This window comes from Molossus molossus, unplaced genomic scaffold (assembly GCF_014108415.1).
Source record: "Molossus molossus isolate mMolMol1 unplaced genomic scaffold, mMolMol1.p scaffold_m16_p_9, whole genome shotgun sequence".
Classification (NCBI taxonomy): domain Eukaryota; kingdom Metazoa; phylum Chordata; class Mammalia; order Chiroptera; family Molossidae; genus Molossus; species Molossus molossus.
This window is the reverse complement of record NW_023425403.1, coordinates 49,640,569-49,668,397: the sequence shown is the minus strand read 5'-3', so window position 1 is coordinate 49,668,397 and position 27,829 is coordinate 49,640,569. Positions and strand designations below refer to the sequence as shown.

The 27,829-nt window shown below is 42.1% G+C and overlaps 1 protein-coding gene across 2 annotated transcripts in view; it reads right to left on the bottom strand.

Annotated features, from left to right (window-relative positions):
* The window catches only part of UBAC2 (UBA domain containing 2), a 190,279-nt gene that overhangs the window by 15,734 nt on the left and 146,716 nt on the right, over positions 1-27,829 (bottom strand). The window lies entirely within an intron of this gene.

Genomic DNA, 27,829 nt, shown 5'->3' with positions numbered 1-27,829 from the left:
CTATAGACTGAGAAATAAAATGTCACACTAATTTGCTGTATGGGAAGAAATCCAAACCCTGAAGAATTGCATCATTCTTCAATAGGATGATATCTGTAGAATGTAGTAGGGCCACAGAGAGAAAATAAAGTGATGAGTCCTGCCAACATTATTTGGGCAATTTGGCTCCTGAAGGTAGAGATGTTCCTAACTTCAGCCCCACTGTGTCCATCTGACTCTGTCCCATCTGCTGTCCCACCTCTGCTGACTGAGGAGTTCAGGGACTTTCCAGGTGTGACGGAAAAGAAGGCATGGAAAGCAGGCGAATTCACTACAGGTAACCAGAAACCTGGATCTTCCTTCAGCAGTTCTTTAAAATACTCCTCCTCCCTCTCTTTCTCTTCCCGCTTCTCTTCCTTTAAGTAAATTCTCAGCATGTTCAGTGGAGGGAGACTGCAGGTGGAGACAAAACCCAGGTCAAGGGATAGGCTACAGAATGTGAGGGTAAACCTTACGCACAGGGACGAGAGGTTCAGACGTAAGGATCCGAGCTGTCCTCCTTAGTGGCTCTATGGATGAGTTAAGGTGGGTGACACTATCACTTCTTGTTTATTCTATGTTATCGATGAAAAGAAAACCACCATATAAAAGAAAAGATGCACTACATGATGTTATTTATTTATTCATTGATTTTTAGTCCTCACCTAAGGACATTCTTTCAAATATCTTCAGATAGACTGGGAGAAGGAGAGAGCAAATGAGTGAGAGGGAGAGCAAGAAAGAGAGAGAGAGAGAGAGAGAGAGAGAGAGAGAGAGAGAATATCAGTACGAGAGAGACACATCGATCGACTGCCTCCTGCACGACCCCAACCAGGGCTGAGGATGAACCGCAACCAGGCACCTGCTCTTGGCCGGAATTGAACCCACGAGTCTTTGGTCTGCGGGCCAACACTCTAACTGCTGAGCCAAACCAGCCAGGGCTACATGATGTTAAAACAAACAAACAAACAAACAAACAAAAAAACACCACATTTTAAGCTAAATGTCAATTTAAATCTTTTTTTTCCCCTAGATTTAGAAACAATTACAGACTAGGGCAACCTGCAATTTTTCCTACTATAAACGTCTAACAAGGCTAGGTAAAATAAAAAATATTTCATACATATAGCTGAACATAAAATGAAGAAATAGAGGCCTGAAGGTGCCAAAACAAGCTCTGGAAAACTGCAGCAGGAGGTAAGCAAGCTACCAAGGACAGGGGTGTAAGAAAGCATCTGCTGCTCACCCAGAACCTCTTGGGTTGTACCACCTATTTGAGTCTGAAAGAGGTTGTAACTTTGAGCTCACTATTTACTTATTACAGACATACTTACCTATGCCTGTAATGGCAGCACCCTCAGTGACAGAGAGGATTAAAAAAAACAACCCTAAAGCCTGACCTTCCCCAGGGAGACAGCAGGAATCGTGGCCTGCCTGAGACGTGAGAAATTTGGGGTTCAGGTTACACTACACATGTGCTCTAAGAACCTACAAAATTGGTTCTGGAATGGAGATGAATATAACTAAGGAGAAAAGCAGCAACAGATATAAAAATTTCCCTGGAGAGACACTCTCTTACCCTGGGATTACATGTGATTTACAGATAAAACAGCAGTGGGGAAAGACTCAGAGTCCAAAACCCATGAGGAAAAAAATCATCACAAGCAAGAGTCAGTGTGTATAATAAACAGGAGGATTTGATCCCAAGAACCTCAATTTACAACAATCTGAAAACAATTGTAAAATTGGAACTTTAAAAAAAAAGATTATAAAATTTTTTTGGAAAAAAATTAGGGAAATTAAAGGCTGAGATTCTCAATTTTGAAATCTCTCCTATCCTACCCCCTTCCCCAATAACAGACAAATCTAAAATATACAGACATAGACAAGCTGATGTAAAGAGATGGGAAAAGAAATATCAGAAAAGTACTAAACAAAGCAAGCTGATACTGTTACATTCATGTCAAATAAATAGACCTCAAGGCCAACAAAGCCATTATTAAGGATAAAATCAGTAGAATACATTGATGTTTATCTAGAATATAACAGCATCAAAATATAGTAAGCAAAAACTAATAGAACTACAAGAGTAGTTAAATATTCCAGACATATATTTAATTTTTAGCATATCTTGATAAATCAAGCAACAACAAAAATTATATAGATCATAATAAATTTGTCTGAATGGATATATATAGCCTGCACTCAATATTTAGAGAATACAGTCTTTTCCATTATACATAAGATATTTATAAAAAGTGACTGTGCACTAAGTCCTATATGAAATGTCCACAAATACCAAAACATAAATATCAGACCATGTTGTTTGATCACAATGCAATGAAATTAGTCACTATCAAAGTTATAACATACAAAGTAAGAATTCACACAACTGAAAATAAAAATGGAGAATATCATAATGGAAATTGGAAAATATCTAAAAGTTAATAAAATTGGGACTATTAACTATCAAAGCTTGTGGGATGTAACTAAGTTGATATAATTTTAAAATATTGAACTTAAATAGAGAAAATAAAGATGGCAAATTAAAGAGTTAAGTACAGTACATTCAATTTAAGAAGTTTAAGTAAATAAAAATCCAAAGAAATTAGAAAGGATGAAGTAGAATGTTGAGAGCAAATATTAATAAAGTGGAAAACAAAGACACAATAGAGGGAATCAATAGAACCCAATGCTCATTGTTTAAAAAGTCAAACAAAAAGGATAAATCTAGCAAGCTTGATGAAAAGACAAAGAAGCACAGATAATATTAGGTGTAAGGAATGGATATAATGAAGATTTTTAAAAAATCATAAGAATAAGTTATTCATAACACCATTTTTGAAAACTGTTCCAGAGCATCTACTAAAGCTGAACACGGGTGCATGCCTCAGCAATTCCATTTCTGGACAACAGAAATGCAGACACATGTTCACCAAAGGCATGGACTACAGTGTTCTCAGCAGCATTGTGTGCAATAATCAAAGACTAAAAACTACTCAAATGTCCATTAAGTAGAATGAATAAATTAAGGTGCAGTCACATAATATCGTATTATACAGCAGTTAAAATGAACAAACTACAGCCCTGGCCGGTTTGGCTCAGCGGTTAGAGCATTGGCCTGTGGTCTGGAGAGACCCAGGTTCAGTTCCCGCTAAGGGCATGTACCTCGGTTGCAGTTTGTCCCCGGCCCTGGTTGGGGTGTACGACATTTCTCTCTCTCTACCCCTCTCTTTCCCTCCCACTCTATCTGAACAAAAAAAGGAAAAATGTCCTCTGGTGAGGATAAAAAAAAAAGAACAAACTACAATAATATACAACAATACAGACACATCTCTTAAATAAATGTTGAATAAAATAAATAAAACACAAAATACATTTGTATGATTACTTTTATATGTTTTCTTTTCTATATGTAATACTTCAATAAAATGTTACAAAAAGAAATAAAAAACCTGAGTAGACTTTAAGCTATTAATATAATTGAAATGGTATTTAAAAATCTACCCACAAGTGAAGCCTATGAAACATTTAATAACTTTCTATCTTATACAAATTGTTCTAGAGAACAGAAAAAGAAGGAAAACTGCCCATTTAATTTTTTGAGGCTAGTATAATGTTGTTTTATTTTCCAAAACCAGACAAGGCCATTATGAGAAAGGAAATTATAAAACAATTTGTTTTTCATTTATGAATAAATGCAATAACCCTAAATAAGATATTAGTCAACTCTAACAATATTAAAAAAATAATCATCTTATCTGCTATGATGTACTGTATTAGGATTTATTTCAAGGATCTTAGAAAATATAGTGATGTAATTCACACATTAACAGATTACAGAAGAAAAACCAAATGCTCACTCAATAGACATAAAAATAATCTGAGCCCTGGCCAGTTTGGCTCAGCAGTTGGAGCATTGGCCTGCAGACCAGAGAGTCCCGGGTTTGGTTCTGGCTAGGGGCACGTACCAATAATACTAATAATACTAATAATAGTAATAATTTGATAAAACTCAGTACCCATTCATGAAGAGACATGAATACCTATTACCACCTCTTTCATTCAGTACAAGACATAACATAGTAAGGCCCAAACCAACCAAACATAAAAGAAAATGCAGAAGGAGGGAAAGGGAGAAACAGAACTCTCATTATTCACACATAATAACTGTCCACCCAGAAACTGAGAGGTAATTAACAGAATACAAGATAAAAAAGTATCAGTAACACTACTGTGATCACTTAGAAAATGTCAGTACAAAAAAATTACTATTTACAAACAGAAATAAAAATGATTAGGTACTTAGCAATTATATCTAAAAAAAAAAAGATCTCTATGGAGAAATAGTAAATTCCATTGAAGGATATCAGAAGACCTAAATGAGTGGAAAGACTCAGCACGTTCCTGCTTGGGAAGACCTGGTACTGCAATCTAGCCACACACTGCCAGTTCCAGTCTATAACAGAGACTGCTGGTTGACTCAATATCCATATTCCCTTTTCTTTAAAAATAGGGTTTTTGGGGTGATACACGACTACTACATTTCTCAGCCTCCCACTGGGTGGACCCAGTTTTGCCAGTGGCATGAAAGCAGGGCATGTGGGACTCCAGGAGAGAACTTAAAGGCAGGATGCACCCTTCCTGTCTCTTCCTCCTCCTTCCTGGAGCTTAGGCAGCAGCCTGGGCAGTGGAGCGGAAGCTTCAGGCTAAGGACAAAGCAGCAGCCAGAGAAAAGGAGCCTGGGGCCCAGCAACTTCATGCCATTAACCCCCAGCCTGGGGGCTGTCAATGCCTACACTTCTTTACTTGAGAGACACACTCCTATCTAGTGGGTTGAGGTGGAAGAGGCATAGAGGGAATAAATGGTGATGGGAAAAAAAACCCAGGTTTGTTATTTTATGTTTTCTGTTATATGAAGCTAAACCTATTCCTTATTTTGCTATATACTCAAAATTCAAAAGTGTGTGTGTATGTGTGTGTGTGTGTGTGTGTGTGTGTGTGTGTGTGTTCTGGTGGACTAAACAACTTGAAGTTAGGGGTCAAAACTAGACATGAATGTTTTGAAGAAATATAATAAGGGAGGATTTTTCTCTACCACTTATTAGGACTCCCTGTTAAACTGTAGTAATTAAAGCAGAATGGTATTAGCACATGATAGGCAAACAGTGCACAGACACAGGAGCAGTCAAGGAATCAAAAGCAAACATGGCACTTGGTCCACGATGGAGGAGGCATCACAAGTCATCAGGAAAAGGACAGACCACTTAATTAATGAACAGCACTGGGACAACTGGCTATAGATATGGAAAAAGGAGGAATTAGACCTTTACTTCATGCCACATACAAAAATAAGTTTATTTAAAAGTAAACTCCACAGATTAAAGATTTAAATATGGAAAGCTAAATTGTTAAAAATTTTAGAAGAAATAAGAGACTATGTTTACATCACCAGGATAGAAAAGAATTTCTGTAACAAAAATATAAAAAAATAAATCATAAAAAAGATGGCTAAAAAATTATTACAAGAACTTTTATATGACTAAAAATATAAAGTTGAAAAACAAAGCACAAATTAGGAAAAACTGTTTGCAACATATAACTGACAAAGAATAGCATCAAAACATAAAAAGAACAAAAATCGATGAGAAAAAAATAAAGTAATTCAAGAGAAAAATTTCATATACATTAGAAGAGGAAACCCTGAGTCCATAAACATCAGAAAAGATGTTTAACCTCATTAAGAGGAGATGCAAATCAAAACAGCAACAAGTTATTTCAGACCTACAAGACTGGCAAAAATAAAAAGTCTAACAATACCAAGGAGGAGGATAAAGAAAACTGGAACTCTGCATATTGTTGATGAGGCTATGAACTGGCACAAAATTTTGGACAGCAATGTGACAAGATCTAGTAAAAATGAGGATGATCCATGACCCAGCAATTTCATCTGTAGGTTGCAACGCGTGCCTAACGGGGCATTTATGAAGATGTTCTGTGAAACATTGACTGTAAAAAATTCAACCATCCCTAAGTAGGAAAACAAACAAGTGGTTCTATTATATAAGAGATTATTATATGAACAGCCAGAATCTAGAAGTACATAAATAAATCTAAAAAATACAATGTTGAACAAAGAAAGTTGAACAAGAATACACACACACATGCACACACACACACACACACACAGAACCATTTACGTAAATTTAAAAAAATACTCAGAGCAATAATGTACTATTTAAACATTTAATAAATTTATACTAGTAATCATTTCCCCCCCAGGGGATATTTGGCATTTTTGGTTAGTGTGTGTGTGTGTGTGTGTGTGTGTTGAGGGGGTAGGTGGAGGATAGGATGGTGATGCTGCTGGGATCTGGTGAGTAGAGCCCAGGGATGCTGCTAACATCCTATAATGCACAGGATAGGCTTCACAACAAAGAGTGGCCTGGACCAAAATGTCCATAGCGTCTAGGCTGAGAAACCCTGATACATACACATGTGGTAAGATGCAAACATGCACACACACCAGCTACAGGACAGTAGGAAGGGGAAGGAACCTTTGAATCTGTAACATTTTATTTCTTCAAAGGGAGTGAGAGTGAGAGTAGGCAAAACAAAACAAAACCCCAATTTCTTTACTCCTGTCATAGTAAAAAAGTGCTTAAAAAGCAGAAAGTTACAGGAGCTCTAGGTTCTAGGATGTTTTGACACTAATCTGCTCTTTAGGTTAAATGTGAGCCTCTACAAACAGGAAACGCTTCCTTCACCTTGTCTTCTTCAAAAGCAATAACCACATATTTAAAAGAGGAAAAAGGAAACAGCTTGCATTTTGTATAGCTGTTTTATGAAATATTAGTTATTAGTTGGTAAAAATGATTTTCAAATGAAATAAAATTTCTTGTGAAAATAAACGGCTAATTTCCAACTGAGCAGTAAACACTTGCAACACTTTATCAAGCAGAAGTTACACAGAACTCCACCTCTAAAGGCTTTGGCAGGTATGGGAATGGGATTAGGTAGTGTCTATACTGAGAAGCTGGGCAGAAGAGTTCTCTAGTGGCTTTCTGGGGGCTTGCAGCTCCCAAAGGAGGGCAAGAGGAAGATGCATAGTCTAGTCTTGCTCACATGGGGCCCATGATCTCCTGGGGAGAAGGCAAGACATGCAGAAATAGAGCAGTCAGAACATGGTGAGATGGTACATAATGAGGAAGGAAGTTGTGTGGCATCAGGTAAAGCTAGAAACGTTCAGAGTGGGCATCGACCAATTGCAGCCAAAGTACAGGGGTAAAACTGTACAGAGGATGGGCATTGAGCTGGATTGTAGAGGATGAGGATGACTTCAACAATGGAGGGGAGAACTAGGCATTTTTCTCAAACTGTTAAGAAAGGGGACTGAAATTGGGTCAGTACCTATTTTAAGGGTCAAAGCAAGGCTAAGGGATAATGCCAGAGGAACAAAATGGTAGAGAAAACATAATGACCAAGAGCAAGCAGTCTCTAGAGCCAGAATACCTGAATTCAAATTCCAGCTCTGCCACTTACTGGGTGACCTTAGGCCTTAGTTATTAAAAACGTCTCTAGGCCCTGGCAGGTCTGGCTCAGCAGTTAGAGCGTCAGCCCGGGGACCAGAGAGTCCCGGGTTCGGTTCCTGCTAAGGGCACGTACTTCGGTTGGGGTCGTGTGGGTGGCGACCACTCAATGTCTCTCTCTGGCATCGATATTTCTCTCTCTCTCTTCCTCCCTCTCTCCCTCCCGCTCTATCTGAAGATAAATGCAAAAATGTCCTCGGGTGAGGATTAAAAAAAAAGTCTCTGTTTCATCTGTAAGATGGTGGTAATAACTACACTCACCTCATAAGGATATTATGAGAAATAAATGAGTTAATGTATGTAAAGAATTTAAAACAGAGCTTAAAAACATCTAAAAGCACACCCTATATTAACTATTATTACTATTTAGTACTTGCATTATGCCTTACAGTGTTATTCATTGTCTTCCCAACTTAACTACAGGATCCTGGAGGGCTGCCATAGGGGTAACATTTGTAACACCCCAGGTGGCCAGCACAGCTCTAATCTCAGTGCCACCTGGCTGATTACCCAGCCAAGGAGGTGTTCTGTCAAAGAGCGAAGTGGAGAACAGTCACAGAGTGGGCATTATAGATGCGATGGTTTAGAACAATTAACATTTTTTTCTAAAAGCATCCTCACCTTATTTTTAAAAAGTTTGCTACTGGAAAAGAATTCATCTCTTATTTTCAGACTTGGGCTGAGATCAGACGAGATCGGGCGCGTTCTGGGCGATGGCCGTAGACTGTCTTTGGCTCTCTGAAAGCCTTTCTCACTGTGCTAGCTTTGAAGTGTGAGGCAGGGCGGCAGGGCCACCTCCACTGCACTGTCTGTCTGCAGCTGCCTGCGGACCATGTTGGGGAGATTTGGGGGGGGGGGATGAGTTAATTACAAATGAAGTGATATTACTGTTCAGTGATACCTGCCTTAGGCACAGAGGAAGCAAAGTGGCACCTTTACAAGGAATTACTAACCCTGCTATAGATTATAGTTTTTCAGTCTTCTTCACAACACGGCACATACAGAAAAAGATACATTTGTGTGATACACCGGACAGCCAAACACTACTCGCAATCAGCCTAGCAGCTTCAGGCTCTTCCCAGCTGCCTCAAGGGCTGAGGGGATCAATTATCTCAGCTCATCTGTGACCATGACACAGTCGTTGGGAAATTCTACCCAGACCCTAAGGAAATACTTATACCTTTAATGTGAGCAGTTTAGGATGAGAATGCCCCAACACAGAGTTTAGGGCAGAAAAAAAGGGACTGTTTTAGTTGCACCAGTTAAGGTAAAATCGGCAGAATTATTGAGTGTCTACTGATTTAATTTACCTGGTGGTTCCTTAAGCAATGAAGCTAGAAAGAGAATTAAGACAATGTTCTGCCTTCTGGAAGCATATGGTCTGGAACTCTAACAAACAGTTTTTTCCTTTTTCTTCCAGGTTACCAATAACACCCTTTGCTTGATCCAATGGAGCCCCCTCAGCCCTCTGCCTGACTTCCGGGGGGCACTGGGCTCTACTGACCACTCCCTCCTTGACACCCTTGTCTGCACTTCTGTGGTAACACACACTTCCTTGGTCTCTCAAGGCCCCTGATCATGCCGTCTCAGTGCCCCTCAGAGCCGCCTTCTCCTACTTGTCCTTTAAATACTGATGTTCCTTAAGGTTCTGTTTAGGATTATCCCTCTTTTCTTTCCATGTTTTGTCCCCAGGTGCTTGTGCATTCCCAGGGCTTTAGTTACCACACATGTTGTGTAGATGCCTAAACCCCTCTCCATTCCAGGTGCTGCACCTCAGAGCCACATAACAACTGTCTCCTGGGTACTGCTTAGATGTTCTAGAGACATCTAACATAGAACATGTCCCATCTTCAATCCAGTATCTCTTCCTGTGTCCCCAATCTTGGGGAATGACATAAAAATCCATCTCGTGCATAAGCCAGATCACCAGGCTCTGTTAATTGTAACTCCTAAATGTCTTTGGAATCCATCCACTTCTCTCCACCCTCACTCTCACCACCACCAAGGGTGGAGGTGGCACAGAGTGACTTTCCTAACATACAGAACTTATCATGTCACTGCTCTACTTAAAAACCCTTCAAGGTTCCCCACTGCCCTTTTATAAATCTTAAAATGTTTATTAATTCATTAATAGCAGTCATAAACTCATTACTTGCTAGTAATGCCTTCCAAAACAGAAAAGAGTTAATGAGAAGAATGTCACTGTTTTTTATTTTTGCCAGTCTCTTTAATGTCTGACTCAGTAGGAAACAGAGTCTCATATCTGCTTCTGCATTCAATTCTGTTAGATCTTACTTTGGCTTTTGAAGTACAGGGAGAAAAACCCAAAAAACTAGCCACACACAGGTATATAGTTGGGGCGGGGGGGGGGGAAGGAGTATATTAAGGTCTTTTCAGATAATTGCAGATATTCTTTGATACTACTCAAGTCCCATCACTTTTAGGATAATTTAAACTTCATACCATGGTCTGCTAGCCTCCTGCTTACCACTCTCGTGGTATCTCTCAATACTGAAACTACGAATGGTAACTTGTCATAAAGAGGGAATTTGTAATCTACTGTACTGCTTCCCAGCACTCTTGGGAAGCTGTAGCTTTCAGTGTGAAGATGAATATGCTTAGTTTCATTCATTTATCTCCTATGTACGTGTACTGCACTGAGGCCAGGTAAAGAGGGCTGTGACATGCAGAAAAGTCACTAACTTCCTATGGCCCAAAAAGAGCTTAGCTGAGTTGACAAAACACAGTACATTAAAGACTAAACATGTGCTTGCTTCAGCAGCACATATACTAAAAAACTGGAACGGTACAGAGAAGATCAGCAAAAACTAAAACAAAAGCACTGAGAATGACACATGTGATTAAGGACTAAGTGAGAGGTATCTTATTAGACTTAGAACTAATGATAAATAAGTACTACTAATATAGAGGAAAGAAATATTACTGGAGGTGGCTGTCATCAGCCATAACTTCATGGCAAAACTGGAATAAAAAAAACAAACAAGAAAAAACAAAACAAAATAAACCCACTAACACTGCCACACACATAAACTAGCAATATATTCACTCATTACTTGGATAAAAGAAGGGAAGGGCAATTATGAAGCTCAGAATAAATCCTATTACATATTTGGAAAAACAATTCATTGGTAATGCCTTAAAAATACAAAGAAATCAGCAGAGAAATGCAAATTAAAAGCACAATAAAATATCACCTCACACCTGTCAGAATGGTTATCATCAATAAATCAACAAACAAAAGTGTTGGCAAGAATGTGGAGAAAAGGGAATTCTCGTGCACTGTTGGTGGGAGTGCAGATTGGTGCAGACACTGTGGAAAGCAGTTGGAGTACCATAAAAAATTAAAAACAGAATTGTCTTATGATGCAGTGATACCACTTCTGAGAATATAGCCAAAGAAACCTGAAACACTAACTCGAAAGAATATGTACACCCCTATGTTCATTACAGCATTATTTACAATAGCAAAGATTTGGAAGCACCCAAGTGCCCCTCAGTAGATGAGTGGATAAAACAGTTGTGATACATTGACACAATGGAATACTACTTGGCTACAAAAAAGGAGGAAATCTTACCCTTTCAAACTGCATAGACAAGCCTGTATTATGCTAAGTGAAATAAACCAGTCAGAGAAAGACAAGTCCCATATGATTTCACTCACATGTGGAATCTAATAAACAAAATAAACTAACAAACAAAATAGAAACAGACTCATAGATAGAGAACAGACTGACAGCTGTTAGAAGAGGAGTTGTGAAGCTGGGTGAAAAAGGTGAAGGGATCAAGCAAAAAAAAAACAAACCCAAAACCTCACAGACACAAACAACAGTATGGTGATTATCAGAGGGAAAGGAGGGTGGGGGGAAGTAGAAGAGGGTAAAGGAAGGTAAATGTTGATGGACAGAGACTTGACTTAGGTGGTGAACACACAAAATATACAGATGATGTGTTACAGACTTGTACACCTGAAACCTATATAATTTTATTAACCAATGTCACCCCAATAAAGTAAACAAAAAAGAAAAGAAATAAAAGAGTAGAAGCACCGAGGAGTATGAATCTAACCATGTCATGTGAAGAGCCACATCCTTACATTTGAATAGTGTTATAAAAACAGTATATTACAACATCTTTTTGGGCTGCTTAGCAGCAAGAAGTCTTAGCAGGACTTAAACAAAAATATCAGGCTAGGTTTATAGCTGTGTTTCACTTTTTCCCTGTGGTTTACCCTGTTGACCAGTTTTGGGGGCTCAAATACTGTGTATCATACCATTTTTCTCAGCAGAACAGAAAGCAGTTTCCACAGTAGTAAGATCAGGAGATGAAACACACTATTTTGCTCAGTTTTTAGAGCCTTTGCTTGGGAGGTAAAAGTTTCCGCTGGCACTATTGCTCTCTGCTACGTCCCTTCTTCCTTTCTCTTGCTCTGGTCAGCTAGAGTTTTGAAGGCCACGGCTTTGCCTGGCCATTCCATTCTTGAGTTGGGAGGTCCACAGCTATGGGTGCTGGTCTAGGGACTGGACTGAGATGGCAGCGAGGAGAGGGCAGTGAGGAGGCATCTAGAGTCTACTATCAGGACACTTCGCAATAGCCTAGGATGCAAGTCAGCAGCTTGGCTGTTGCTGCTCCCCACAAGGAACACTGCAACTGGTGTGAGCCAGCAGATGTGTGTCCTGAGTCTTGTATGTTGAGTGATGGATGACTTTTCTCATGAGAGGCCTGATCCTACTACAACTGATCTTACTTCTCCTGAAACACCGGTACAATGGGTACAATTTTAACAAGAGGGTAAATTAGTTTCAACTTTGGCTGCAAACTCAAGAGACACATGTATTTTCCCTTTGCTTCAACAAAGTACCTGTTGGGGGAGTCACTGGGGCAGGGGAAGATTCTGTAAAAAGAACAATAGGTTTCAAATTTGGCTTCACTTATTCACCACGGTGATAGGCTCTGGTTAAACTGTTTCTTTTCAGCTCCCTGACCTTGGGGGGGGAGAGGACCAAGTGTGGTACTGGGAATGCTGCGATGAGCCATAGAGTCAACATTCACATCTGCCGTTTAGGAAAGGGTGGCTGACAATTCACTCTTCGAATGGTGACCCTTTTCATCCAGAGTCAGGATCAAACATAACCTCACCTTTTTGGGGGGCTTGTTTTTTGATAGAGAATGGGAACATTCAACCATTTCTGTAAGGAGGAGGTGAAGAGGAGGGGTGGTGTGAGGGAGACCATGGGCTCCCCACAGACCCAGCCTGAGGCTGGGAACATCTGGCATAGGAAAATGACACCTATCTCTTGTTTTAGACCTTTTCACTATTGTAATTTGATTTACAGGCTCATGAACACTGAACAGTTATGGTAAGGACTGCACAAGTAAGAACTTTAGTATGATTTCCTTGAAAATATGAATAAAACAGCATCTTTCAGTATGGGGCTGACTGATTTCTGTATTGTATCTTTTGTTTCCCCCCTTCTTTGCCTGCCAACTTTTTGGTCATTTATCTTTCCTTTTTAACTTTATTTATTTTTATTTAATCACCCAAGGATATGTTTCTTTATTGATTTAGAGAGGGAGGAAAGGACAGGGAGAGAAAGAGAGAAACACCTATCAGTTGCTTCCTGCATGTGCCCTGACTGGGAATCAAACCCTTGACCTTCAGTGTACGGGACTATACTCCAACCAACCGAGCCACACCAGCCAGGGCAGTTTCCTCATTAACGTTAGCTCTGTACAAAAATTATTAAAGTTGCCCTGGCCGGTTTGGCTCAGTGGTTAGAGCGTTGGCCTGTGGTCCGGAGAGACTCGGGTTCGGTTCCCGCTAAGGGCATGTACCTTGGTTGCAGTTTGTTCCCGGCCCTGGTTGGGTTGTGTGGGTGGCAGCCACTTGATGTGTCCCTTTCACGTCGATGTTTCTCTCTCTCTCTCTTCCTCTCCCTCCCTCCCACTCTGTCTAACAAAAAATGGAAAAATGTCCTTGGGTGAGGATAAAAAAAAAATTATTAAAGTTAAAATTAAAATGAGTTCTAGTACTTGTTACCAGTATGCGTTCTGACTGAAGAAGAGGTGAAGCTTGTTATTAAAAATGAGACTGGGGATTACTCAAGATTTCCGCTCTCTTTTTACATCTCCTTCCCCAGAGGTCATCTACTTTCACATCTTCAGTGATTACTTCTCATCCCCTAATTGTCCTTCAACAAGCTTTGCGGGGCAGATGAAGCTTTCCTGTCAATATTAGGTTAGCACTGCCTGAAAGCCTGGGGGCTCTTCTGGACTCGTCTCTCTCCTTTATACATCAAATCCAGCCAATTCTGAAGAGCCGCTGATTCTTCCTTTGAAGGGTGTCTGTCCCTGTGTAAGTCCACGTCCCCTCTGAGATTAAGCCAACAGCCTCTTGGACGACATCACTGCCACTGATACTGCCCCAGTCCAAGCTGTACACCACTGCAGGTGAGTCTTCATTATAAGCCCTTCTACAAAGCCACTGCCTCAACTGAAAACCGTACTGTACCATATCGATTCTGTCCTGTTTTGAAGGGCCTCCCAAACCAGCCCCATCATAAATTGGTTCTTACCTCTCCCCTGTATATTCCTTCCACTCACTGTGCCTCTCATGTATTACAGACTATGTCTGCTCAAATTGTGCCTGTCACCTAAAATACCCTCCTGTTCCCTCTGAATACCTGACCCCCTGCCAGTCTGTACAGGCCTGGCCCTTGTTTTTTTTAATCTGTAACTGGCTTCTTTCTGGACAATCCAAATCCTTACTGCTCTCCCCCTTTGCTGAACTTCTACAGAACTTAGTCAAGCTGCATTCTTGGGAGAACATAACAGAGTCTGGGTTTCCTCATCTGTAAAATGGTAGCTGGACTAGATGATTCTTAAACTAATCAATATATTAAAGAATATTTTGAAGCCAAGAAGTTCTCTCTCAAAAAGAGATCTTTGCCCTTCCGGTTTTGCTCAGTGGTTAGAGCATTGGCCTGAGGTCCAGAGAGACCCGGGTTCGGTTCCCGCTAGGAGCATGTACCTCGGTTGCAGTTTGTCCCCAGCCCTGATTGGGTTGTGTGGGTGGCAGCCACTCGATGTGTCCCTTTCACGTTGATGTTTCTCTCTCTCTCCCTCCCACCCACTCTATCTGAACAAAAAATGGAAAAATGTCCTCAGGTGAGGATTAAAAAAAAGAGATCTTCACTGTTTCAGCAGGAACCTTGTGGCCACCTGCCAGAGCTGTTGTAGGAGGGATTCATAGGCAGACACTGGTCTAGACAACCTCCATTTTATACTCTCCTGTACTACTCATGAGTGTTACCTGCATTGTTCAAGGATCTCTAAGGAGCCACAAGTTCCCTGAGCAGCCACCCCGACTAGAACTGCAGTGGTGGACAGTTTATAAACTAGGGAAGCAGATGCAGAGAAGCAAGGTGCTGTGCAGTGGCCTCTCAGCCAAAGCCACAGACTATGCCTGCACCTGTCACCCTCCACCCTGGGAATCCAGTTCAACATGCGCATATACATCAATATCTCTTAGAAAGTATGATTTTTAAAAATCTCAGTATCGCTAATCTGTGCTTTTATCTAGGACAGGAGATCATGACTCACTACTTTGGAAATTCCTGGGCTCCTGTGCTTTATTCACAAACCATACCTATAATGCACAGCCTCAGGCTGCAAGGTCTGAACTCAGAGTCGGTTCCATGAAATTCAAGGCTTTTCAAGATCAGAAGGCTTTTCTCTGAGAAACTCAGGATTGCCCAAGTGCTCTGTTCTGCATTAGAATTGTTTTCTGGCTTTGAAAACCCATGGGGGTAGCTTTTGAGGGGATCAGAAAACTTGTACAATAATTATGAGGAAAATTTTTCTAATATACCCCAGTTTAACATTATGTCTGCTTCAGGGGACATTTCTAAATTCATTCATGGTTTTGATAAAAGAAAAAATTATAAAAAGAATTAGGATTGCTTATACTTTCTAAGGTCTCCAAAAACCGAGCACATCATCATCTTTTACTTGTTTTCTTAAATACCATGAGACTGTGCCACACTCTTCTTTCTCATGAAGATACCAAGATAGAATGGAAAATAGAAATGATTTTCTCGAGGTCACTTAATGAGTCAGTCTTGGAAAGGGATTAGAATTTAGACTGATCCTATCTTTGTCAAAAAGGTCAGTATGATCAACTACAAGAGCACCAAAGATGTAACCATAGCTTCTGCAAGGAGGTACAGATTGAGATAAACAGCTTACCTTTAATTTCACTTGAAAATAGAGTTCTAGCACCTAATTTTCATTTAGCTTGCAGATTTTTATCAACTAAGCACTAGTAACGTATTCCACGCTTGACACCATACATTCAAACTCATAAAAGAAAAAGTCATAAAAGAGCTAGCTCTGACTGATTAGATTGCTTTGTTGACAAAGCAGCACAGCCACTTGACAAGAACTGTTTTTACAACAAATTGCACCAAAAGGTGAAAGAGCAAACGAAGCTAAAAAGGAAAAGTGCTGAGAAGTGTGCCACGTGCCTGCATGCTACCCTTAAAGCTGCTTGGGTCAATCCAGGCTGAGAATGTGTTTCCTTTGGATTCAAGGTGCCCCCCCCCCCCCCCCCCCCCCCCCCGTTTTCAGGTTCCACTCAGAATGTACTTCCTCCAGATACGATTTCTTGACCCTCATGGCTGGGCTAGGTGCTTCTTCTAGAAGAGCACTTACAACACGTTACTGTAAATGCCTCCTTGAGAGGAAGGACCACGCTCTCTTGTTCATTGTGGCACTCCCAAGAGCCTGGCCAGACATTAAATATGTTTTGTGGAAAGAATGTTAAATTATATGTTGGTGAGGCCAAGAGGTAAGAAGCTTACTCAGAGACCTAGCTAGACGAAGGGGCAATGAAAGAAACTGGTTTGATGGGCTGGCACCTGCCAGCATAAAGGTCTACTAGGAGAGTCTTGTTATTGAAACACATTGAGGGGTAATCATGTATGCTGCGGCATGGGTAGACCTCAAAAACACGATGCTAAGTGAAAGAAGCCAAAGAACCGGTTCGCGTATGCATTCATTTCTATGAAATGTCCAGAACAGGCAAATCTATATGACAGAAAATATATTAGTGGTTGCCTAGGGCTAGAAGGGTAGAAGGATTGGGGAGTGGTTGCTAATAGGTACAGTTTCTTTTTTGGTAGTAAAAAGGTTCTAAAATTGAATGTAGTGGTGGTTGTACAACTCTGTGAATTATATGTTATGTGAATTCTATCTCAAGAAACCTATTTAAGAACCTAAAAAATACATTGAGTACTTGAAAGCACTTAAAAAAAAAACTTAAAAAAAAAAATCAGTTTTTTTCCTGAGGGAAAAAATCAATTTTTCCACTGATTTTCAGATAGATTGGGAGGGAGAGAAGGTGGGGGAGAGCGAGATGGAGAGAAAGAGAGAGAAACATCGATGCGAGAGAGACACATAGACTGGTTGCCTCCCACATGATCCTGACCAGGGATGGGGATCAAACTGCAACTGAGGTACGTGCCCTTGATGGGAATCAAACCCATGACTCTTTGGTCCACGGGCCAATGGTCTAACTGTTCAAACTGGCCAGGGCCCTGAGAGTACTTTTAAATTAAAAATAATTAATTAAAAAAAAAAAAAACACTTGACTAATGATAGGAAGTCTCATGATTTTCAAGGCAATTATGACTCATAATAATGCATGTTAGATGTTACCTAACTTGCTGGGGTGATAAAGAGAGAAACAATTTTCACAGCCACAAAATGTTACTCAGAGAGGGTGAGAGAATATAGCTATATAGCTAACTCAATTAAACCAAATACTGAAAAAATAACTGAAATACATATATAAATAATGGTGAGCAGGTCAAAGAAATGGCTCAGTGGTGATCTTCAGGAAACAGTGGGTGGCCCAAGGAAGTAAAGAGGTAACGCAAAAATCAGCACCCGCTGCTTTCATTGCTCTGTTGACAATTACACCAAGCCTGATGCATTCATAGTGGACTTCAGCTTAATTCTACTTCTAAAATAAATGTAGATTCTACTGAAATACCTTATAGAAAGTTTTATCACCCAGTTTCTGTTGTGACACATACAGGCATACCTTGCAGATATTGCAGGTTCAGTTCCAGAGCATCGTATAAATTGAGTATCACAATAAAAAGAGTCGTTATCTGTTTGCCTGTGGAGGGTCTTGCCTTCAATTTGTAAAAAGTGCAACATCTGGAGGTGATAAAGAGAGAAAGCCCACTAAAACAAGGTGTGCCTGTAATGAATGCCATCATCATTAACCAACAGAGAAAATGGTGGTCACACAAATGAAGAAGAATTTAGACTTCCCAGTAAAAAAGCTGCTGGCTACATAATCTTCTGAAGCAGAGGGTTCGCCAAATTTTTCTGTAAAAGGTCAAAGTGCAAATGTTTTAGGTTTTGAAAACCAAGTGGAAAAATCAAATATATTATGGAGGTACTTAAAGAACCACTAAAAATGTAAAAGCCATTCTTAGCTTTGGGTTTGGCCTATTGGGCCACATTCAAATGACCTTTGTTCTAAAGGTTACAAGTTTTTAAGTATAATGACCATCTAGTTAGCTTCTAAATCAGGATTCTCTCAAACTTCCCAAGAGCCAGAAAACAGATCTTCAACGCGATCATAATAGCTAACATTGGACAGATCTTTCCAGTATATAAAGTAATTTTCTTACAATAGCTAAGATCTGGAAACAGCTCAAGTGTCCATCAGTAGAAGAATGGATAAAAAAAGTTATGGTACATATACACAATGGAGTACTATGCAGCTGTAAGAAAGAAAGATCTTTTATGACATGGAGGGACCTGGAAAGTATTATCCTAAGCAAAATGAGCCAAACAGAAAAAGACAAATACCACATGATCTCACTTATTTGTGGAATATAATGAACATAACAGCCTGAGGAATAGGGTAGACCCAGAGACGTGGAAGTAGGGTACAGACTGACAACCCTCAGAAGAGGGGTTGACGGGGGGAGGGAACAGATAAAGCACAGAACTTATATGCATGTACGTATAACCAATGGACATGGACAACAAAGCTGGGGATGGGGTGGGGGGATGGGGAGGAGGGTGTCAATGGGGAAAAAAAAGGAGAAACATCTGTAACAAAAATAAATAAATAAATAATTTTCTATAAATTATTTTATCCTCATGACAACCCTTTTAGGTAGTGTAAAGACCTCCTTGTCAACCAAGGGGTTGATCCCTTTAGTGCGAAGTCCTTGCTCTTTTCATTTTCATGTCTTGCTGTGTTTCTACCATGAGCCTATGGGTTTCTTCCATTGTGACGAGCAAAAACAGGCAAATATGTGCTGAGAGGCTGTGGAGACTCAAGCAGCAACCCCACTGTTTAGATGTGCATTATCATAGATTTCAGCGACTGCTCTGGAGGTCCGATGTGCAGAGGTGCTGCAGAGCTTGACCATGGCCATTTACTATCATTCAGTGAGCAGATGCCACCTCACCACATGATTTCCCTGAAACACTGAGAATCCTCATCCTCTCCCAACTGGTCTTCTTCCTCCAGTATCATCTTTTCAACTCATCAGTCGGATTATAGCCAAAGTAATTTTCTTAAAAACAAATTTAATTTACTTTCCTGCATAAAAGGTTTCAGGGACTTAACTCCTGCAGCGTAAAAGAAAAAACAACTCTTAGTGTGGCGTAAGAACCTTATGTCCTGGTCTCAGCTTTCTCCCCAGTCTCATCTTTCTCTGCCTCTTCCTTAAGAAAACCCTAAGCTTAGGCAAATGTTGTTTCCAGAGCTGTCTGAAGCCCTTGTGCTTGTCCCACAAGGTTCCCTAGGCCTGCTTACCACAATGTTGGCCTCTTCAGGATTCCCCTAAACCACACAGGGCTTTGCTGAGTCCCTCGGGGAGAACTAGAACTCTCTGCTGCGTACAAACGCCTATAGAAACCTAGCACTTAGTATTGACTCATCTATCTTCCCCTGGTCGGCTGCAAATTTCTTGAAGGTCAAGGCAGTGTCACTCTGTCAGGGTTGTGCACTGTAGCAGAACCAAAAGAGACACAAATAAGTAAAATACACAGCTCCCATCCTTCAAGAGGTCATATACTGCTTGATGAATGAATAAAACACAAACTGCAAAGTTATATAACAGCCCCGACAGTGGAAAATAACCTGTAGCTGCTACAAGTACCAAAATGACTCTGCAGTGTCACCAACCATGGACCTGCAACTCAGTTAGGGGAAGGGGAATGACTGAGAGCAAGGAGCTATTGAGAATAAGTTAAAGAATATCGCCCTGGCCGGTTTGGCTTAGCGGTTAGAGTGTTGACCCGTGGACCAGGGAGAGCCGGGTTCGGTTCCCGTTAAGGGCACGTACATCGGTTGCAGTTTGTCCCCGGCCCCGGTTGGGGGTGTGTGGGTGGCAACCAGTCGATGTGTCTCTCTCACTTTGATGTTTCTCTCTTTCTCTCTCTTCCTTGCTCTTTCCCTCCTGCTCTATCTGAAGATAAATGCAAAAATGTTATCGGGTGAGGATAAAAAAAAAAAAAAGGAATATCCAACACACTGCCCTAACATACATTTACAGAAGAACAGGAAAAGTAGAGGTAAGGGTGTGAAGGGAGATGAGAAATAGATGTGAGAAACTATAGCATTATTATGTAGTAAACTCAGATTTCATCACCACAAGTCCATGACACAATCATCTAAGAGTTTCTGAGTAGTAACTACGGTGAAAGATCACATCACTGTGATTGGTGATGAATTTAAGGACCCTGTTCGCTGACCCCGTCAGCATCTGGTCTCAAGCTCCAGATGAAGCAAGGACTATGGAGTCATCACACAGTTCACTGTACTTTGAGCCATGCAATTTGTGTATGCTACAGAGCATATTCAGAATGTTTTCAGTGGTATAATGTCATAAGTGACTTTAGATATATATTTTTTTTATCCTCACCCGAGGACATTTTTGCATTTATCTTCAGATAGAGCCGGAGGGAGAAAGGAAGGAAGAGAGAGAGAGAAACATCAGTGTGAGAGGCACAATGACTGGCTGCCACCCACATGACCCCAACCAGGGCCAGGGACAAACTGCAACTGAGTTATATAACCTTAGCGGAAACCAAACCCGGGACTCTGGTCCATGGTCTGACACTCTAACCGCTGAGCCAAACTGGCCAGGGCCATAGGTGACTTTAAAGAATGTAGATGTGATTACACACAGCTGATCAGATGAGAAGTGGTGCTTATTCTTGCTCCAGTTCCAATCCATGCATTACTTCTTAATGTGTTGCATTCCCACAGAAACTCCTTTCAAAGTGAACAAATTCTTGCCCTGTCCGGTGTGGTTCAGTTGGTTGCAAACATTTTCCTGTGCACCAGAAGGTTGTGGGTTCAAGTCCTTGTCAGGGCACATACCTAGATTGTAGGTTTGATCCCTGATCGGGGCATGTACAGGAGGCAACCAAATGATGTAGCTCTTTCACATGGGATGTTTCTCTTTCTCTCCCCCTTTCTCACTCTCTAAAACCAATTAAAAATCTTAAAAGTGAACCAATTCTTGCTGAGTCTACTGGTCTATTTCTAGTCACGATCTCATCTTGTTTTTTCAGGGGGAGCAGCATCTGAATCTGTTGAACACTCATTCTTCCATTCTTCCTGAAACATTCTCCTCTCCAGGCTCCCTTGCCACTGAACTTTCCTGGTTTTCTCCCCCACCCCTATCCCCCCAAATTCCTTTTCTTCCTCTTCTTTGTACTCTCCAAACATGGGCCTCAGACTGTCTTTAATGGTTTGCTTCATACTTGTCTGCTGCGAGGATATCTTTATACTTTCCAGCCCTATTTACCTGTATTCAGCTGGCCTCAGTATATTAAGTAATTCTGCAAATACTTACTGTACACGTTTAGTTATTAATTCCCCAAATATGTGAGTTCCTACTATGTGCCAGGTATTTTTCACATAATGGCGATACAGAGAAAAATGTCCCACCCACCCTGGACACACTATTGGTCTAGGGTCAGGCGCTGTGAGTGCCAGGGAAGAAGCGCCCAGGGGCTATGAGAACAGAGAGGATCCTATCTGACTGGAAGCTGGAGAAGGTTTCCCAGCAGAGGCAATATTTTATGTGACTACTGAAAAGTGAACAGGAGTTGGGCAAACAAAAATTGTGTGTGTGGGTGGGATGGGGAAGTTGGTACGGGGGAAGTCTGTCTTAGACAGAGAAAAGGGCAGATGTGAAGGCAAGAAGTGAGAAACAAGGGGCTATGAAGAACTGCAACAGTTAGCATGGTTAGCCTGAGGGCTGCACATGGGGCCAGAGATGTGGCTAAAGAGCAGGAAGGGACCTTGTGTAGAGTTTTAACTACCTTGAAAGCTTCAGAGGGCTTCTGAAGGATTTTAGGAGAAGTGAACAATCGGATTTTTGTTTTAAATGAGATAGCTCTGGGGGCTGAACTATGGGGCAGAGTGGGGAGAGGAAGACAGTTGTTACAATGTGAGGTAAGAGGCTACTGTAAAAATCCAGTGAGCAGTGATGATGGTCTGAACTAAGGCAGTGGGATGAAGAGACCAGAAATGGCAGATTTATATCAAGAACAAAGACTCTATGGTACTTAATCGAGGGAGGGGGACAAGAGGGATATCGATGCATAAGGGAAAAGTCTAAGGTGAAGCCAAGGTTTTCCGGTTTGGGCCTCTGGATAGATAGTGGTGCTTTTCATCAGGGTAAAAAGTGAGGAGCCCTGGCCGGTTTGGCTCAACGGTTGGAGCATCAGCCTGTGGACCAGAGAGTCCCAGGTTTGGTTCCCGCTAGGGTCATGTACCAAAAAAAAAAAAGAGAGAGAGAGAGAGAGAGAAAGGGAAGCAAATTTAGCAAAGAAATGGTAAATTTCAAGTGCCTGTGGAACATTTAAATGGAGATGTCCAGTAGGCAGTAGGATATGTGGGTCTGGAGCCCAGGAGGGAGGGAAGGTCTAGTCCACAGATCTAAGTCTGGGAGCCATGGGCATGTTACCACAGCTAAGAGCAACGAACTGGGTGAGCCACCTGCTGGGAGTGTCTAGGTTGTAAAGCTCAGCCAGTTGAGGAAGAAGTGGAGCCCGGGAAACGACACAGTTAAGGAGTGAACAGAAAAGCTCAATGGAGAGACTGCCATAATCTTAGCCACATCATTTGTAGGGTTGAGAGCTGGATTTAAAAAACTACCTTCTACCTGTCTCTTCCTCTGGTGCTCTCTTTCTCCCATCCATCTCGCACACTGCATAAGAACAATTTGTCTGAGATAACTGTCCTGCCTTTATTAGCAACTAAACCACTTTTCACTGCTTCCAGTGTCAAAAACCAAACTGGGTATCAGGTTTAAAAATACCTCCCTCTATTACATATGCTGGATTACTTCCCATTTCTCACGTTGTATCCTACTACTCTTCAGTCAAACAAGTCTCCCTGAGTTCTCTCCTTTCCAGGGCCTTTTCCTCATCTCCATGTCTCCTTCACTCTTGCTGGTCCTCTCCTCTGGGATAATCTACTTCATTCTCTCTGGCCATCCAAATCCTGCCCATCCTTCTAGTCTGGAAACCTCTTTTCAGGGTATCAGTCCACACTAAGGGTGCTCTTCTTGGATATCTTCCTGCTCTAGGTACTCTGGTCAATTTTTCAGTGTTCTCAGATGTCTATATAAATAAGTATATCTGCCCCAGCTTCCTGAAGTTGATTACAAACTCATTAAAGAAACAAACATGGCCCTGGCCGGTTTGGCTCAGCGGTTAGAGCGTCCGCCTGCGGTCCGGAGAGACCCGGGTTTGGTTCCCGCTAAGGGCATGTACCTCGGTTGCAGTGTGTCCCCGGCCCTGGTCGGTCGTGCGGGTGGCAGCCACTCGATGTGTCCCTTCACGTCAATGTTTCTCTCTCTCTCTCTCTCTCTTCCTCTCTCTCCCTCCCACTCTACCTGAACAAAAAAGTGTCCTCGGGTGAGGATTAAAAAAAAAAAGAAACGAACATGTTTTCACTCTTCTGTGCCCACAGAGTACCTACTAGTCTTGGTCAGAGAGTCTCAACCATCGACCAACAGTCTGACTGTAACCCAGAGCCAAGTGAAGACCGCAGGAGGTAGGTGACAGAGAACACTCAGTACCTTCCAGACAGCAAGATGAAATATGACAGAAAGCAGGCAAAAGAAAAAGAAAAAAATACACTGAAACAGCACTTTAGCATTACTTTGTAATGCTTGAAATTACAAACTACACACAGATCGATCTAATGTATAGTAAGTAACTAGTAACTGAAAGACTTTTTGACCAAATAAACTCAGGGTTCTATGAAAATATCTGAAAATGAACAGTATTTACTTATTTACCTATTATTATTTTTTTATCCTCACTTGAGGATATGTTTATTGATTTGAGGGAGTCAGAGAGAGAGAGACATGAATGGTTGCCTCCCATTTTTTTTTTATCCTCATCCAAGGACATTTTTGCATTCATCTTCAGAGAGCGAGAAGGAGAAAGGGAGGGAGAGAGAGAGAGAAACATCAATGTGAGAGAGACACATCGACTGGCTGCCACCCACACGACCCCAACTGGGGCCGGGGATGAACCGCCACTGAGGTATGTGCCCTTAGAGGGAACCGAACCTGGGTCTCTCTGGACCGCAGGCTGATGCTCTAACCACTGAGCAAAATCGGCCAGGATGTGGTTGCCTCCCATATGCACCTGACCAGGGATCAAACCTGCAAACTTTTGGGATACGAGACAATGCTCCAACCAAATGATCCACCTGGCCAGTTTTTAAACAAATAACAGATTTATTTGAAATGCAGTACCAGAATTTGAGGTGCCTACAATAAAAGGCACAAGGATAGTAAAACAAACAAGAAGATATTTTTAAAAACATAGAAGATGGAAGCAGAAGTTCTAACTTTGGGTTAAATAGTTAATTTGATTGAAATTAAAACAAACTTAACACTGAGTTTTCTGCCAGCCAAAGCAAAAGAGGAAAGAAAAGAAAATCACCAAGAAGCTTCCTAACTGGGAGGCAGTTTGATGAAGCATCAGGGGCAGAGGCCGAATAGGGGGACACATCTGAGTCCTAATCCTGCACTCCCATTGTCAGGTGTGTGTCCCTGGGCAAGCCAGCACCTCAAGCCTCAGGGGACACAAAAAACTAGCTATTATCCCTCAAGGCCAATGTTAGGAATAAATGAGGGGGGACTGAGTAAGCCTAGGACTGAAAAAATAGTGTGCTCGCCCTGGCCGGTTTGGCTCAACAGTTGGAGTGTCGGCCTATGGTCCAGAGAGACCTGGGTTCAGTTCTTGCTAAGGGCACGTACCTCGGTTGCAGTTTGTCCCCGACCCTGGTTGGGTCGTGTGGGTGGCAACCACTCGATGTGTCCCTTTCACGTGGATGTTTCTCTCCTTCTCTCTCCCTCCCACTCAATCTGAACAAAATATCGAGAAAAAAAAATGTCCTCAGGTGAGGACAAAAAAAAAAAGAAATAAGTGTACTCTTCACTCTCAGCAGACCAGTCAACAGGAACTAGGATTCTGAACCCCAAACCTACTGGGGGCAAGACCAACCTCAGAAAGTGGAGGAGCCTGCTAAGCAGAGGGTAGAGCCACAGACCAAAATACACCACTTCGTAGTTGCCTAGCTTGCACGTACTCTCCAGGGATTTTGGTCTGATTTATTTGGTCTATTTCATTGATTCCTAGGTGGGACGACCTGGCAGATCCTGTGGTATACAAAGGATCTGTGCTGGGGAAAGATTCTGGAATTTGCAGCAAGGGGAAAACCATGATCTAGATCCCTAAGGTCCTAAAGCAAGAATGTACACTTACAACAGAGAACTGTACACTTCTGAAAAACTGTTGTTGGACCCTAGGTATAGTGTGTGCCTGACCATGGGCATAAAGTAAGCACAGGATCAAAAGTGTGAGATCTACCAAGTTCTAAGGTCAGGTGGACCCACACAAATCCATCCTCAGATGGAAGTGGTGTATGTGGGATGAGTAGGGCTGGAGGGCACAGGTGAGCTGCAGAGGCAGGTATGCCAGACCACATGTTAATCACCTCTGTTGCACCAAAACCTCTTCCTCAGTTCACACCTCCTGCCACATGGGGGTGGGACCAAGTGACAGAGGAAAATGGCCAAATTTGGTTTGTGGATGGGTTGGCTCAGTAGATGAGTGAAAGCTGGAACTGGACAGTGGCTGCACCACAGCTCCACTCAAGGGTGATCTTGAAAGACTGTGATGAGGGGAAGTCCTCCCAATGGGCAGAGCAACTGGTCATCCACTTGTGCAGAAAGAGAAGGAGCCTGAGTTAGTTACATATATGGATTCACTGGAAATGGTAAATGACTTGGCTGGTTGTTCAGGGGACTGGAAGGTAGAGGACAAAGAGACCTGAGAAAGAGGCATGTGGATATAGCTACAGGAATAGGCATGCAATGTGACATCTGCTTGGTGGGTTAATGTCTGCTATGGACATCCACCACAGAAGAGGGAGACAGAATGACTCAGCTGGACTGACAGCCACCAGACACCCCAGTGCTGGCACATGAACAGAGAAGCCATGGTGGCAGGGATGGAGGCTCTACATGGGCCCCACTCTCTAAGGCGAACCCAGCTACTGACAGCAACAGGGACCAACGCGGAGCCCTAACACAGCACCATCTTTCAAAGAGAACCAGCGCCACTCTCTGTGGATTTACAGAATGCTCGCTCTACTGACCAGGGTGCTAAATCATATCACATCAGACCACAAGGCCCACCTACGGCAGAGTGGGCGTGGCAGTGGCAAGACTGTGGAATACATCCACCCTCTCACAAACCATACGACTAAGAAACTGCCAGCTTGCCAGACCAATGAGACAGCCAGTTTTAGGTGTCAGTGAAATACTAACTTGGAAATGACACCCTGCAAGATGGTACTCCAGATTCTAGAGTGCAGTATGAACCCTAAAAATCCAGCTGTGTCCCCAACAGGAAGAACCCACGGATCTTGGAAATAAGGGCGGGGGGGAGAAGCAGCAGCTCTGATTACCCTCCCTCCCAGTGATTTGTTTGGGGAACTAGGCTTTTTATCCCTGCAACTCTGAATCCCATGGGTTTACAGAGCTTGGCTCACAGGAGGAGAACCATGCCAGCAGGAGAAAAAGCAAGAATGCCATTACATTTTAGGTATAGCTGTTAACTAGTTATTTTGGGCTCTTGTGCCAAAAGCCAGCAGGCAAGGAAAGACGTCATTATCCTGACAGGAGTAATTAACTCTTTTCATCAGGAAAAGGTATGGCTTGGGGTACAAAAAGAGGGAGGGAAGACTTTGTGGCACCCTGGTGATCCACTAGGGCATCTCTTGGCACTCCCTTGCTCAGTTTTTTTTGTTTTTAAATCCTCACCCAAGGACATTTTTTCCCCCTATTTATCTTCAGATGGGGGTGGGGGGTGGGGGAGAGAGAGAGCAGAGAGAGAAACATCAACATGAGGACACATCGACTGGCTGCCTCCTGCATGACCCTGACCAGGGCCGAGGATGAACCACAACCGAGGCATGTGCCCTTGACCAGAATCGAACCTGCGACTCACTGGTCCACAGGCTGACACTGTAACCACTGAGCCAAACTGACCAGGGCCCTTGCTCAGTTTTTACAGTAAATGGACAAATGCAGCAGATAGCCTAAGAAGGGCCTGGTGACCAGGAACTCAGACCACACAGGTTTACCAACTAAACCTTCCAGCAAAGAGTGAGGGGACTCTCAAATGAACAGTAGATGAGGGAGATGATGACCTGTGTGATCATGAGACTTGCTTCGGCAGAAGGGGATGTAGTTTATCCTACTAACCTTCCTCTTGAAGGTTTCTCCCAGAAAAAGAGTGTCGCTGGAATCTGAAGGAGCTGCTCCAAGAACTTAGGTAAACCGAGCAGCACAAGGGGTGGATGCTATGGTCTCCCGCCCAGATCCCCAACTACCTCCAAACTGAAGTGCTCAATCTTCCTGCTGCTGGGGGTGCTAGCACATGACAGTTCTCAAGGGATATGCCTCCTATGGATGGTGTGCACCTGAGGAGAGCCAGTCAGCCCAAGATCTGCAATCTGCACCCAATGACTGGTTGGTAGAGGTTTAGTTTCAATTCCTTATCTGAATTTGGGACAACCTGTAAAGGCTCTCCCAATTCCGAAGTTATCCATAAAACTAGCTCAG